The 16,224-nt window shown below is 45.7% G+C and overlaps 1 protein-coding gene across 2 annotated transcripts in view; it reads left to right on the top strand.

Moving 5' to 3' along the window:
- The window catches only part of RNASEH2B (ribonuclease H2 subunit B), a 593,154-nt gene that overhangs the window by 504,215 nt on the left and 72,715 nt on the right, over positions 1 to 16,224 (top strand). The gene's annotated exons all lie outside the window — the stretch shown is intronic.

The following is a 16,224-nucleotide window of genomic DNA, read 5'->3' as shown; positions in this document are numbered from 1 at the left end:
TTCACACTTTTGAAATAGTTCAGACATTTGAGAAGTGTTTGGAAATTATGTTGTATAACAACACATGCTGGTAGTTTTTAGCTCCAGTGCTGGCTCTGTCCTTGTATAAGTGGGCATATTTGTAATGTTCTGAGATGCTGTGTTGCACTTGAACTGTTCAACTGAACTGATTTGGTAATGTAACATTACAAATGAAAGGACATTCTGCAAAGGATGAAGCCACGTAACTGTTTTCTTATGTTGATCTACTATATATTCAGAAAACCTGACCAGTCTTCTAGATTTCACTTTACAGATTTTGTAACAGCAGTATCAGCTGGAAATGTTGTGTTTCAGGTATTCAAGACTTTTGTCAAAATTCATCGTAGCGTGCCACAAGTAATTACCATGTGACAGTGGTGGTCTGCATGTCGTTGTTTTAGGATGTGATTTTGAAGTTCTTTTGCTTTCATTATGCATTATTTAATCCAGTATTGTTTTTCCACTGTGTGGGCGGCCACAGTGGTGCAGCGGTTAGTGGTGTCGCCTCACAGCAAGAGGTTTTCTGGTTCGATCCTTGGCTGGGGTGCCTTCTGTGCAGAGTCTGCATGTCCTCTCTGTGGTCGCGTGGGTTTCCTACGGGTGCTCCAAAGACATGCTGTAGGTGGATTGGACATGCTAAATTGGCCCTAGATGTGAATGCGTGCGTGTGTGTGACTTCTGTGGAAGGTTGGGCGCCGGGCTGGCAACTCAACACCGTAAAACTCCACTGCCAATCATGAGCAGACAGGTGATCCGCTGTGGCGACCCATAACCGGGAAAAAGCTGAAAGAAGAAGACTGTTTTTCCACTGTGTGTGACATTGATTGTTCATGGGACCAGGCAACCTTTTCATTATGGTTGAGATCCCTACTTATTGTCTTCCAGACATAGTTAGACTAATAATCAATTCTTCAGTAACCCACTCAGTAGAGCCATGAAAAATGTAGGCTATTGAAACACTAATCCAAAGATAAACACACAAAAATGTTCGAATGTTTCTGAATGTATAGTCCCAATGAATAGCTATCAGTTAATGAAAGTGGTACTTGCCAATAATAAGGTGATATCAAATCCATCTGAAATAGCCAGCTCCATGGCATAAAGAGAAAGCCGAGTCTGTGGCCCAGGCAGCTTTCATTCAGTTAGCGGCTCAGCCACCTAAGGTGCTGGAAGGGGAAGGATGGTTGTACCTCTCCTTGGGGGAGGGTGCACTAGACACACCTTGCTTTCTATTCCTAGCAGAGGTTGTGGACATGCATAAGGGCATTGTCCTAAGTCGGTATGCCAGGGGACATTGGCTGAATTGCTGTGGAGATGAGACAGTATGCCAGCATGTCCCCATTGCACATCCACCTCCTGGACTTAAAATGGTGTGCACAGGGAAAGAAGGAAATGGTTAGGACAAACACTTTTCAGCAGCAATATTGTGCTGCTCAGTCTCCTCACCAGCCCTGAGCATGGGTCAGAATAAGGCTGGGGCAAGAACAGGAGTGTCTAGTAGATCTAGTGGACAAGGAGAAGCCAAAAGGGTATCTAATGTTCAGTTGTGGGTAAGCAAAAAGACCTCCCCTAGAAATATTTCAGTAACTGCTTTATCAAGTGCCACTGGCTGATGCCTGTGTGTAGCTCAGTGTGGAGTCTATACCTGGGCAGTGCTCATATCACCTGCTTCTATTCCAGGTAGACTCACTCCTATCTTCTTCTGTTTCTTTGTTCCATGTAGACAGGTATTAGAGGAGACAATGTTCTGCTGTTTCCCTTCTGAGCCCCACAGATGCTGTATTTGGAACTGTCATCTAGAATTTTTCTAATGAGCACAAAGGAAGAGATGTTGTGTAGTCCAATCTCACCTTCATTCTTACCCGTGAGTTCAGACCCGAACCTTGGCTCCGACTCGGCCATACTCTAGCTCGAAGTCTTCAATTGGCTCGTGGCTAAGAGGTATCCCATCATGCAACAGGTCTATTCCACAGAACTTGTTTGCCGCTCATTACGCTCAGATGTGGTCTCGCTTTTGGCCGTGGCTAAGTATACTGTTTATAAACTTTTTATAAACTTTTGACTTGTTGCTCAAAAAAGCTATTTTCATAGCTCTGTGTGTGTGGTAGTGGTGTTATACTGCCTTTGTTTTGTTTGTTTTGCTGTTTTTGTGGCCTTTTCGTTGGCCATTTTGGTATCCTGTTCATTTCCTTTCTTCCCACGGGCTAGGCCCATGAGGACCTAGTTCTCCCCATTGTTTCCGTGTGGTCTTCTGTTTGGTAATCCATTCTGTTAGCTTTTAGTGTTGTCGTGTTGGCTAGTGGTGCTATCCTGCCTTTGTTTCCCCGGGCTAGTCCTCCCTGTTGTCTTTTTCCCGCCGGTTACTAGGCCGTTTTTAGTTAGAGGCTCTAGTTTCTCATGCAGGGTTTAGTAGTGTCCAGTGTGTGTATGTATTGCTTTGTACCTGTGTGTGTGTTCTTTATTCAGCATGTCCAAGGAGTCTAAGGAACACAGGCCTTCGGGCTTTAAAAAGTGTGTTGAATGCAACAATAAAATGTCTTTGACTGATGAGCACTCTGTGTGCGTGTACTGCTTGGGGGCTATTCACCTCCAAGGGTCCTGCTTGTTTTGTCATTCCTTCAGTCCCCTTGTACTACAGGAGAGGAAGAACAAGCTCATTTTGAAAGGACTGCTTAAACACTCCTTCGAGGAAGACTTGGCTAAGTCTTCCAGTGCCTTATCCTGTCCAGCTAAAAAGGACAAAAAGACTTCTAAGAAGCGATCTCTGGCTCCGTCTGTTTCTTCAGAGCCGCCAGAGAAAGTTGCTAGAACAGCTTCTCCTTCTTCGGTTCCATTGCCCTTGGTGCCGACAGAAGGTAGTGTCTTGACTAAGTCCGTATCGGCTCCCAGCCTTTCGGAGCCGGTCACGGATATTTTGGTTCGGAGATGGTCTCCAGTTATTCAACCGGTTCCTCCTTCACGCAAGTCCCCTTCCGTAGGGAGAGCCAGATCTCCAACTTTATCCTCCAGGTCCTTCTGGACCATTTCCAATGAGGATGTTGATATTGTGGTGAAGAAACAGCTTCAGTCATCGGTGTTGGCCAAATTGATTTCGGCTCCGACCCAGTCGGCTCCAGAGCCTATGGCCACTTCATCCTTTGTTGTTCCTCCTCCGAGCCTTTCTCGGCTTTCGGGGCCAGAGTTGTCGGTTCTGTCGAGTGCCGTTAGGTCGGTTCCGGTAGCCTCGCCTGGCCTCTCGGTTCCGATTTTCGCTCCGACCCCGTCGGCTCCGTCCATGGGGTCAAGGGTCCACAGTTCTCCAGTCGGACCCGAGGGGGAGGGCTCAGATCAATATACATCGGTTCCGAGCCTTCCTCTCGGTGCTTCGGCTCGAGTGAGCTTGGACACGACATCTGCTTCGGACCTCATCTCCTCTGCGCCGAGGGCTACTATTGTATCCTCTACAGCTAGTCGGCCTTCGGAGCTAAGGGGGATCAGCCTTCGAGGTTATGAGGAGTGTGCTGGCCAGGTCGTCAGCTGCATCCTACGGCACCGATACTCTGCCCCCCCAGCACCGGTGTCAGTTTCGGATCACCGTCTATCCCTGAGCAGCGGAAACCCTAAGCCTCAGGATACCTCCATGAGTGGTCCCCAACTTTCTGACGTCTCCCCAGAGTTTTTGCCTGAGGAGCCCGCCAGAAAGAGATTGTGCAAGAGGAAACACCTCGACTCCCTGGATGAGTCTCTCACTTCGGACACTGACCTTGAGGAGTCAGAGGGGTCCCCCAAGTCGTCTTCTGAAGATATCTCTTTTTCAGATATCCTTGAGATCTTGAAGCAGAGAGGGGGCTGGCCCTCCAAATCCCCTTCTGATGAGGAGTCTGTGTTCCTGAAGGCTTTCGGGTCTCAACACTCCACTTTCTGGGTTTCTCCCCATTTCGATGAGCTACTAGATCTTGTCTGTCAAAAGGTGTGGGAAACTCCTGACACTGTGGAACCGGTCCCTAGGAGACTCAATAAGTTTTTGTCTGCCCCCACTGACGAGGAATATCTAACAAAAGGTGTTCCAGTAGATGTCATGGTGGTGGCAGCAGCCACCAAGAAGAAACTTGCTGAAACTTTGTCTACCGTCCATCCGCTTAAGGAGTCCCGGGCTATGGACAGGTATGGGAAGCGTGTGTTTACCTCAGCGGCCTTTACACTGCGGTCGCTGAACTACTTGATGCATTTTACAAGGCTCCAGAGAGATCTCCTAAAAGAGCTAGGAGAGTCTGTACAGGGTAACATTTCTGATGCCATGGCACAGAAGGTCAACGCACAAATGTCTACCCTAAATTCCCTTACCAACTCCTCCATGAGGCTGATCTCATACGCAGCCGACGGAACGAGTAGGGCAGCGGGTTCCAGAGTCTCTCTTAGGAGACACTCCTGGATGCGCCTGTGCAATTTCGCGGAGGCCTTCAAGTCTACGTTCACCAACGCCCCCTTTAACGGTTCATCGTTCGGAACCAAGGTGAAGGACACTCTCACTAGGTGTGAGCAGGAAGGAAAAACCCTGTCTGCATGGGAGTCCATTTTTCCATGCCTTCTAGACCTTACCCCAAGGGCCAGAAGGGTGGGAATGTGGTTCAGGAAGTCGCAGAGGTTTTTTCAGGGCGCACAAAGTGATTTCCCCTCCAGAGGCAGGGGTGGGGGTGGAAATTCAGGTAGACACTGTCCTAGAGGCAGAGGAGGACAAAGTAACCAGGGTGACTGTGATTCCTTTCGTGGTTCTCCCTACCAGCACTCCTGAAGGGAGGCCCGACTGTTCGTCTCTGGAGCCAGTCGGGGGGTCGCATTTCTTTATTCCCAGAAGCCTGGCAAGACGTCACCCAAGACGAGTGGGTATTAAAGATAATTTCCAGAGGTTATCATATTCCCCTCTCTTCTCCTCCCCCGCCAACCAAGAGAATCCCAGACGTTCTACCCAGTCACAGGGATTCAGCAACTTAAGAAATAAAAAAGTTGCTTTCAAAGAGAGCCATCCAGCCTGTCCCTGCAGACCAAGTAGGATTAGTGACTTACTCCAAATTCTTTTTGGTGCCCAAAAGCACAGGGGACCCGAGACCCATCTTGGATCTCAGCCGATTGAACCCTCATGTACAAAAGTCCAAGTTCCGCATGGTCACCTTACAGTCAATACTCCCTCTGTTAGGGAAAGATGTGTGGATGTACTCCATCAACCTCAAAGATGCTTACTACCATATCAAGATGGACAGGGCATCGAGAAGTCATTTACACTTCCGGCTGGGAGCCAGTCATTTTCAGTTTCGCGCACTGCCCTTTGGTCTCACCACAGCCCCCAGGGTGTTCACCAAATACATGGCAGTGGTAATGGCTCACTTGAGACATCAGGGATTCCAAGTGTTTCTGTACCTGGATGACTGACTACTTTCTGCCACCACCAGGCATCTACTGTTACAGACCAGGGATGCCACCATTACACTGTGCCAAAGATTAGGAATTACTCTAAATTGGAAAATATCTGCCTTGTTGCCCTCGCAGCGTGTCACTTTTTTCCGGGCCAAACTAAGTACGGTGCTCATGAGGGCCTTCTTACCAGAAGAGAGCATTCAGGCTGTACAACAGCAGGTCTACATCTTACTACCATTGAGGAAGGTCAAGGCAAAAGTGGTCCTCAAGTTATTAGGGACCATGGCTGCCACGATCATGCTAGTTCCCCTTGCCAGACTACACATGAGGGTTCTTCAGTGGCTGCTTTTCGTCCAATGGTCACTACTTCATCTTTTCACTCTCCCATTATATTATGATTACGGACACGTGCAAGCAGGATCTACGCTGGTGGCTTCAGGCCAGTAATCTCAATGTGGGCAAGCCTTTTGTTCCATCTTCTCCAGTTGCCACGGTGATCACGGATGCCTCCCAGATCAGGTGGGGGGCATTATCTCGGCAGGACAGTCCAAGGCATGTGATAGGATCATGAGACCCATTTGCATATCAATGTCTTGGAGATGAGAGCAGTGCTATTAGCATTGCAAGCACTTCATAGCTTTTTCCCACTATGGACAATTGCAGTCCACTCAGACAATGTCAGTGGTATGGTATCTGAACAAACCGGGAGGAACCAAATCATACCCCCTTTGCAGAGAGGCACTTCGAGTTTGGCAGTGGGCGGTGTCTTCCCAATGCTTTCTAGTTGCAACGCATATACCGGGGAAGTCCAGCGTGATTGCCTACAGGCTGAGCAGAGCTATCCTAATGCCTCACAAGAATTTTTCTAATGAGGAGCACAAAAGAAGGATTTCTTCACTTCATTGGACATATCTCCCAAGCCTTCACTTTAAAAAAGAACACTGTAGTGTGTTTTATCTAGGATGTATGCATGTGTCCCTACACTAGGATGGAGCCAGGCTGCTGTTGAATATCCAGAAAGTTATGTGAGTTGGGCTGTCAGTGCAAACGTCTGCCTGAGGTTAAGTCAGTATGTATCAAATTCTGCTGGAACACTACACCAGCTTGAACATCTGCTGATGTTCATTGTGTTTGTTCACTTTTGCAGTAGTGATAAAACTTGGAACTTCTGTCACATAAGACTGAATGTCTGGCTCAGCTTCTAGATCTTGACACCTTTCCATCTCTAGGTCTGACACCGTCCACCCATCTGAACATCAGCATGCCCGTGGCATAAGGGGGACATCTGGTCATACCATCTTTAGTGCTTTCTTATCTTAGCAGCCTCCAGGGATGTGGGCCGAAGCCACAGCGCAACCCATCCAGGTGTAAAATACATCTATGTGGAAAACCTGTCCAGGTATGGCAATGCAACCAGTAAATCCCTCACATCTAACTGTCTGAGTTCTGGGTCAGTCGTGGTGAGCGGGGGCCTTGAAAGGGTATCAGAGAGGGAGGATAAAGGGATAAATGACTGAGTACCTACCCAACCCTAGATTGTCCAGAGGAAAGGAAAAGGAGGGGTGGAGAGAGGGAAATATTACTGCAACAATGAGCATGTTTGAACTTCTGCAGTTATGACTAGTTCCTAAAGAAGCTATACTCTTCATGAAGTTCTTCATGTTTCACTGCTGCAGTCATCTGCTGTAGCCTCAGCTGGCCCAAATACCAGAGTCAGTGTTTTTTTGTGTTGGCTGCTATCGCCTGTAGTCTGACGTCAGGTTGTCAGTGCTATAAAGCAAGGCAGCCGACGCCATTACATCAGTCTTTCTTGCCATAGAGCCCGTAGCAGAAGCAGTTCGCAAGTGTGCCGGTCGGTTGCTAGCATAGTTTGAATTACAGCTGAAAACATCTAAAACTAAGTACCCCGTTGGGATCCTTTTTTCTTGCACTAACCGATGTCGAAAAAGTTAACAATTGTCTTGCCTGTGGAAAGCAGATCCCACACCAAGACTTCCATTCATACTGCATCACTTGTTTAGACCCAGACCACAATGTCCCCCGTTGCTGGTTCTCTGCCCTTTTTAACGTGAGAACTATTCGCCGTAGAGCTCTTATTGCAGACAAGTATTTTCATCTTCCGTCTTTGCATTCCAAAATGGCATCCATCAGCCAACAATCTCTGGACTTTCCGAAAAAATGCAGAGATAAAGAGAGAGAGACAGACCACACAAGGCTAAGCCTTCCGATGACTCTACCGCAAAGCAGGTCGTCAGTTCTTCGGAATTCAGTGAGGTACTTTCGCAGCCCCTGATGCCCATTTCGATATCTATGCAGGCTTCTACCAAGACCCTTTGGAGTCTGGTATGCTGCAGAAATCTTGTTCGTCTTCTGAGCCTTTGGTTGTCTTGGCTTCGGTTAGGTCCAAAGCCATGATGCAGGCACTGGCTTCCGAGGAGGCCTCTCGCACTACCGAATCTAGACAAAAAAACGACGTCTTCTCATCCAACTACCGTTTCTCTCAGACCAATGGATACTCTTAGGCCTAGAAGCCAGGCCACTCCTAGAAAATATGCCTCTAGCCACCGTCTTGCTCCTGCTCCACCACCCTAAGCACACATGCTTAAAGTGGCGGAGGATCTCATCTCCCTTATCAGGGGTAGTCAGGCCACAACTTCTAAAAGGAAAAGAGACCTTACTGATGAAATACTGAGAGAACAGGATTCTGAGGAGTCTGATTTTTCAGATTTTGAAGAGGAACAACAACCTCTGACTGCTTATGAGGATTCAGATGCAGAGGAATCCATTCCTTCTGCATCCCCACCAGAAGACCTTTCCTTTGGGGAAACCCTTCACCGCCCTCAGGGAACATTTCCAATGGGAATCTCAGGATTTCCCCCAGTCTAAGAAAAGACTGAGAGTTTCTGGACCTGCCCCAGCACAGACCCCTGGCCACCCCCCCTATTTTAGAAGTGGTAGATGATGTTTTCCATGAATCCAGCTTAGCCCCTGACGCCCTCCCACCTGCTCCCAGTAAACCTGACAGGTATTACAGAGTACCGGATTCTCAACAATATCTGCACAGAAATCCTGCTGCCGACACATAGGTCATTACACAGGGACCTAAAGGAGCTAAGACTAGTTCTGCCAAGAATCCTATTCCTTCTGGCAAGGATTACAGATATCTGGACAGATGGGGTAAAAAAGTATACACCTCTGCAACCTTAGCTATCAGAGCACTCAACTGTGAGTTCCATATGTTAAAATATCAACAACACACTTTGGAACTATTAAAACAAAAGATTTCAACATTTTCTGACTGTGCCATTTCGAAAGAGTTAGCAGATTTACTGCACTCTACTTGTCAAGTGGCCAAACACTCATTACATTGTGGATATGACGCTGTAGAAGCCTCAAGCAGGGCAGCAGTATCAGGAGCTGTCGTTAGGAGACATGCATGATTGAAGGAACAACCTTTCCCTGATCATGTCAAGTCTAAATTAATTGATGCACCGCAGGATAAGGACCGCTTGTTTGGAGTAAAAGCAGAAGAGGTGCTTAAAAAGATGGAAGACAAAGCAAAATCTATGCAAACAGTAAAAGATTTCTTTCAGGTTCAACTTCCCAGGTTCAGCAGGAACTTTTACTGTAAGCACTCGTCCTTCCCTGCACCTAGCAGACAGGGCCAAGGTAAGTTCTGCAGGGACAGAGCACCCAGGCCCCTATCCCAGGGACAGCAACGAACCAAACAGTGGACCACTTCCGCCCCAAAGGCAGGGAGCTCTAAGCCATCCTTCTATGGCAAAAACTCTCAATGACTTCCTCTTCCCCCTCTGTCCTTCTTTCACTCACCAAAAGCTAGGAGGACAGCTCTCCCTCTGCAAAGAAAATTGGCTTTCTGTAACAAAGGACCAGTGGGTCTTAAAGATAATTTTTCAGGGATACAAATTCTCTTTCAGTGAACTCCCAATTCCAAGAGGGTACCCAGACTTACCTCCAAATCACTGGGCAGAGGCATTGAAGCAGGTACAAACTCTCATATCCCAGGGGGCAGTAGAACCTGTCCCCTCAGACCAAGCAGGCAAAGGCTTTTATTCCAGACTATTATTTGTTCCCAGAAAAGAGGGCACTTGACGCCCCATCCTGGATCTATCCATTCTGAACTCCTCCCTGGTGGTCCCCAAATTCAAAATGCTAACTGCAGCAGCTGCTGCCTATGCTGACAAAAAATGCCTGGCTAAGTGACCCTAGACCTAAAAGATGCCTATCTCCACATCCCCATAAGGGAATCCTGCAGGAAATTCCTGTGCTTCATTGCAGGCTCACAACACTTTCAGTTCTCTGCACTAGCCTTTGGCTTATCTACTGCACCCAGAGTATTCACCAAATGCTTAGCTCTGGCCATAGCATTTTGCAGACAGAGAAATATACAGATTTGCCCTTAACTGGACAACTGCCTCATTCAGGCAGAGTGCAAAGAAAAGCTGCTCCAGGACCTTCTCTTTGTCAAAACCCTCCTAACCTCCATAGGGATCACCATCAACAAGAAGAAATCAAAGCAAACACCCTCCAGGAAGATCATTTTCTAGGGAGCACTGCTGGACACAGCATCCCAAATGGCCTTCCTATCCCCAGAAAAGCAGAGCTTCCTGCCTCTCTACTTTACCCAGCTGGCTTCCAGAAGTCACTTCACTGCGAGGAAGTTCCTGCAAGCCTTGGGGTACACGGCATCTTGCATCCTTCTAATTCCTCTGGCCGGGTTTCACATGAGGAAACTTCAGTGGTATCTAAAGAACCTTTGGTGTCAGCACTCTCTGTCTCTAGAGACCTCTGGCCCTCTGATCCCCTGTGTAAGGGCCGAGTTTTTCTGGTGGACAGGGGCCTGTGCCAAGAACAAGGGTCTTCCCTTCATCCTCCGCCCTACCAGGCAGACCATCACCACCGATGCCTCAGATGTTGCTTGGGGTGCTCACCTAGCAGGCAGGTGCACCCAAGGTCTTTGGGATGCCCAGCACCTTCCCTTACACGTCAATCAGAAGGAAATGATGGCAGTACAAAAGGCTCTGACATCTTTAAACCCCATCTCAGGCCAGGGGTTCTCCTTATCACAACAGACAACAACACAGTAATGTGGTATATCAACAAACTGGGAGGGACCCAATCTTACCTTCTGTGCAGGCTAGCCATGAACCTCTGAGTGACAGCCTCCTCCATGGGATTACACCTAATTGCCCAATACCTACCATGGATCAACAACACCCTGACAGACCACCTAAGCAGAAACTTACTGGACCCCCACGAATGGCAGCTCCCTAGATGGATCTTTTTGCAAGTCATTCAGGAGTGGGGAACTCCTGAGGTGGATCTCTTTGCTTCGCACCTCAACCACCAGCTGAAAAAATATTCTGTACCAGGGAGTATCACCACCTAGAGTGGAAGGTGGATGCCTTGACCTTCCTGTGGAACTCCCTCTTTGTGTACGCGTTCTCCTCCTCTGCCTCTTATTCCCAAGGTACTGATCAAGATAAGGGAGGAGGGACCAAAGGCCATCTTCATTGCTCCAGATTGGCCCAGACAGCATTGGTACCCCTTACTGCGCAGCCTGATGTTACAGCCTCCCAGGAAGCTTCCCCTGATCTCAGACCTCTTGACCCAGGTGGGGGGGACATGCTACACCCAGACTTGCAGACTTTCAAGCTATCAGCATGGCTAATATGTTAAAAGCAAGCAGGGGGCCCCTGTTAAGCAAATAGGTCCTAGACATTATTACAGAGGCCAGAAGGCCCAGCACCAGAACATCTTACACAGGGAAATGGATTCTGCTCCTGGAGCCAGTCCCTCACAACCTTCCATCCCTCTTATCCTGGACTACCTAGCCGAGTTACTCAATAGTGGCCTCTCCTTCTCTTCCATTAAAATCCATGCCTCAGCCATTTCAGCTCATTTCGATACAGACCAGCCCCTCTTCTCACATCCTTTGATTAAACAATTCCTCAGAGGGGCTTCTAATATCAGACCTCCCAGAAGGCCACACACACACCAGCCTGGGACCTGAATTATGTTTTAGAAAAACTAACCTTACCACCATTCCAACCTGCTGCTTCAGCAGAATTGAGATACCTCTCCTGGAAGACTGCTTTCCTACTAGCCATCACCTCAGCCAGAAGGGTTTCAGAACTTCAGGCAGTCATGGCCATTGAGCCCTTCATCATCTTCCATGCAGACAGGGTCTCCCTGAGGACTAAGCCCTCCTTTATGCCCAAAGTGGTGTCTGATGTGACCCTCAACAAGGCCATGCATCTACCCACCTCCTTTCCTAACCCTCAAAACAAGGGGAAAAGAATTCTGCACTCACTAGATGTGCACAGACAGCTCAAATACTACCTGGACCGTACTAAACCCTTCAGAAAATCAGACCAGCTTCTTGTCAGGTTTGCCCCAGGGGTAGAGGGAAAACCCATTTCCAAGCAAATCATTTCCAAATGGATATCACACTGTACCCATTTCTGCTACAGTCTACATGGGAAACATCCCCCTAAGTCTATTCGTACCCATTCCACTAGGGCAGCCTCCACTTCTACAGCATTCCTTAGAGGAGTTCCCACCAGGGACATCTTGGAAGCTGCCACCTGGACCTCTGTCCATACCTTTACAAAGCATTACCACCTACCTCTTTTCTCTACGGCTAGGGCAGAGTTTGCCTCTGCAGTTCTGCAGGGCATGCTAACCCATGGCTAGGTCTCTAACTAATCCTTCCACCCCTCTCCTCAACTTTGGGAATCCTCCCACAGGTGATGACTGCAACAATAAAACACAAAGAGCATAGTACAGTTGTGTACACTTACCATAAATGTAGATGTTCAAGTGTATTCACTATTGCAGTCCTGGTTTCCCTCCCTCCTACCCCCTTATATCATCTTTCCTTTGGGGGACATACGTTTTTAGCCACCAGGACCACTTTACCATATTTCCTTGTGCTTCTGATGGGTTACGGCAAGAAAAACTGATGTAATGGTATCGGCTGCCTTGCTTTATAGCACTGACTACCTGACATCAGACTACAGGCGGCAGCAGCAGATGCAGAAAAACATTGACTGTGTTATTCGGGACGGCTGAGGGCTACCACAGCAGGGATAACCCACAGGTGATGACTGCAACAGTGAATACACTCGAACATCTACATTTATGGTAAGTGTACACAGCTGTACTTTTGTCATTGTTACATTAGTTATAACACTTGGGAAGTTTGCCAAAGCTTAAGGACCAGTAGGTGTTTCGATCTGAAAAGGTATTTGATATGATAGTCCCTGTAGGATGGTTATGACAAATCTTGCTCTGGCTCTAGAGGTGACGTCAAGGTTTATAATAGTTAGAGGTGGTGTGCACATACTTCCAGGTCGCTACTCTTAAGATGGAGTAGATGCTGACCCTCGTGAGGAAGGCAGTGGTTTGGCTCTCACATGCCAAGGTACTGTCTTGCAATGGAATGGAAGGGGTAACAGAAACAGATGCAGTCAGCTAGCCATTTAGAGATGCTCTGTTTGGAGACAGCCCCCCCCCCAATCATTTCCAAAGGATGTGAATAATTGATCTGATTCTCTTGTCTCTTTAGTCCTGTTGAGGTAAAATCTCAGTTCCATGTGCACTTTCAGGATATGTAAGGTCCTTTACCCTTTATTCTGAAGTTGTTGAATAGAACACAGGGAGGTGAATGGCCTGATTTAGAGAGAATTCTGTCATCACGTTGGATATGAATGTTGGACTGGTATTAATTTACTTTTGGGCACTTTCCCTTGTGGTCATTGCAACATATGTAATAGAGTTAAAAATCTGTCAGGATCTTTTATTAATGGGAAGATATTTAGTACTAGATATTACTTTAATTGCAGATCAACAGGGGTGGTGTATATTTTGGGATGCTCGTGTTCTAATACTAGATGATATATAGGACAGACTAAACATATGGTTAGAATTCGGATCCTTGAACATCTCAAAGGTATAAGAAATCATAATGAACTAAGTTCTATAGCTAATTATTTTTATGAAATGCATGGGGGTTTAGATGGTGGCTTGATTTTTTGTGTACTTGCAAAACCCGTTTTTACCTAGAGGGGCGATTATATTGGCAAATTATTGGAGTTTGGAACCAGAATTATATTTAAATTTCAGACTTTAAGGCCCCATGATTTAAATCAAAAAGTAGGAATCTGAATGGTTAAATAAGTAGCTGGTTATTTAATGGTGAAGCATTTATGCTATTTATGTTTATATGTATTTATATTAATCTGTATGGATAATCTGTGCTGATTTATTTATTTATATGTTTATAATAATAATTGTATTAAAAAAATGTGATATTTAAATGTATATGAGATAATTTTGGTTGTTTAAATTAATTGCAACTTTAAATTAATATAATTGAATTATTGGATCCTATTAAGTGGCTGTTTGCAAGTATATTACTCGCTGAAATTGTTACACTGTGATCCTTGAAGCGAACTGCAGAGGTGCCAGATCACTGTTGCTGGAATAAAGGAGAGAAGTGCTGATGTATTTTTGTGTTTTTGGTATGAAGTTTCCTTGTCTTTGTGGAAGACAAGAAAGGGCTGTTTGCTCATGATGACCTCCAGAACTGAAATCCTTCTGGCAGAAGCACTGGACATTAACTAAAAAGTCATGTTTCCAGGTCAGATACTTAAAGGGTGCGGCGACAGTTGGCACGAATGGTGATAGTATTAATTCCTTTGGGACATAGTTGAGGTCCCATGCAGGAGAAAGCTATCTGTTGTGTGGCTGCAAATGCAGAACCCCATTGAAGAACTGCTTTAGTGGTAGAAAAGGATAAAGAGGGGCTCCTAAGGCAGGCATGCTGAAATAATACACACAGGCACCTTGTCTTTGGCACAAGACAGGCCTAATCTGTAAAGGTTTAAAAGGTATTTATCACGAGCACTGATATCTGATTTTTTTTTTTTCATTTTGCTAGGGATGACTGTATTGTATTTATTATCCCAGCCTCTGTTATGATAGAAGTCAGGTAACTTCAAACATGGCACTGTGGACATGTACTTACCAAAAGAGAAAGTTTCATTGCAGTCGGTATTTTTTTATTTACTTGCCTCCACTTAAAATTTGTTAGATCATGCCAAGGTCCTTAATCCAGCCATTCTCCTTTACAAAAGTAAGAAAAAGCATATTAAATGTACTTATGTCATGATCTCTATACTTTTGCAACCTTTCCCTGACCTCGTTAACCCAAGAATGCAGCCTGTTATCTTAAAAATGATTTTGTCCAGGCTTTCTTCTCACATTACAGTGCTTACATTTCTTAAACCTAAGCAAGAAGAAAAAAAGAAAGAAAGAGAAGGAAGGAAAAAAGGGCATCTGTTTACTTTAGTATCCCTGTAACACACAAAAGTAAATGAAAATACCTTACTATATAACATGCAGTATGTCTTTTGTAACTGTTTTACTTGCAGTTACCACTTTCCTTCCTTTCCCCCTCTGTTTAATGTTCCTTTAGACATTAATGACATGAAGCAGAGCATATGGCTTGGAGTCCCCTTCAAGTTTAATAAAGCCAAAAAAGTCCAATATTGCCAGGTTTTCTTATTCAGCCATATTTCACAAATGTGACTGATGCTTAAATGATCTAAGTTGCTGGTCGTCTTCCTGTTGATCTCCATTTACCAGCTACAGTCTTTGATTCCTCTCATTTGTACTCCTGGTTCTTCTAGTAAACTATTGTTCTTTTCACTGTCTCGTAAGCATTTTTCAGTGGAGCACTGGAAAAGGCTTCACTGGCACAGTATAACTATGAGCTTCACGAACAGAAGGATAAGAAGCAGTCCCCTTCTGTTTGATAGCTCACTTTTAGTTGTACAAACTTTTTTATATCCTCCTTGGTTTGTTCTATATCCAAAAATTACTTTGACCCTCCAGGAAAAAAATATTCTAAAGATGGCTGGGTACAGCAGCTTGAATCTCAGGCCCACCCCTCAATATTCCTGGACTGCTGGAATAAATTAATAATAATTACTTACTCCTGTCCTGCCTGGTGTACAGTGAGCAATCTGCCTCCAGCTTTAGTACAGTGTGGTATGGCTTGCTTCCTGACTTTGAATCTCTCTCTGTCTGAGTCTACACAAATCAGTTACCTCCATTCCAATTTCCTGGTAGTGCATTTAAGCAGAATAGATGCTGAACAAGGATGTATTCCTGAACTTGATCCACAGGAGGGGTGCACCAAAAATAGACTTTGTTTTTTGGAAAGGCAAAAAAAAAATTAAGAAAATTTTGCACCAGAACACCAAGTTCAACAACCTGAAAAACAGCTGCCTTGCCAATAACATGCTCCTTTCCCGTCATCCCACTTCTTGTCAGGATATTTCAGAAGGCATGAGAGGATCAATGAAAAATGTTACTACCAGAGCAATTTTGGCTGAGGCAGTATTGGTTTTCATTCCTACTAAGCATGAAAAGTTTGGAACCTGTACCACTGCCTCAATATGTAGACTTGTCACAGAAGGCTAAGTGAATGGGTTATATTGCAAATGTGTACTGATGATATGCATACATTTATGAGGAAGGTTAGGAAACCATGTACAAGGTAATGATATCTAGCAACATGGAAAAGATTCTTCCTTTAGTTTGAGACAGAAGCCCAGGACCCAAACTATTCTGTTGTCCTCAAATACCTCTTTGATATATTCACAGGTTAGTCTTCCGTTATGTTTCATTGACAATACATGCATCTGCCGTTTCTGTCTGCCTGTCCTGAGATCCCCTTTTACTCTTTGCTGCCACTGAAGAACATGAGACAGCCCAAAAAAG

Source organism: Protopterus annectens, chromosome 5.part0, assembly GCF_019279795.1.
Source record: "Protopterus annectens isolate FY-2018-M chromosome 5.part0, PAN1.0, whole genome shotgun sequence".
Classification (NCBI taxonomy): domain Eukaryota; kingdom Metazoa; phylum Chordata; order Ceratodontiformes; family Protopteridae; genus Protopterus; species Protopterus annectens.
This window is presented reverse-complemented; position numbering and strand designations above follow the sequence as displayed.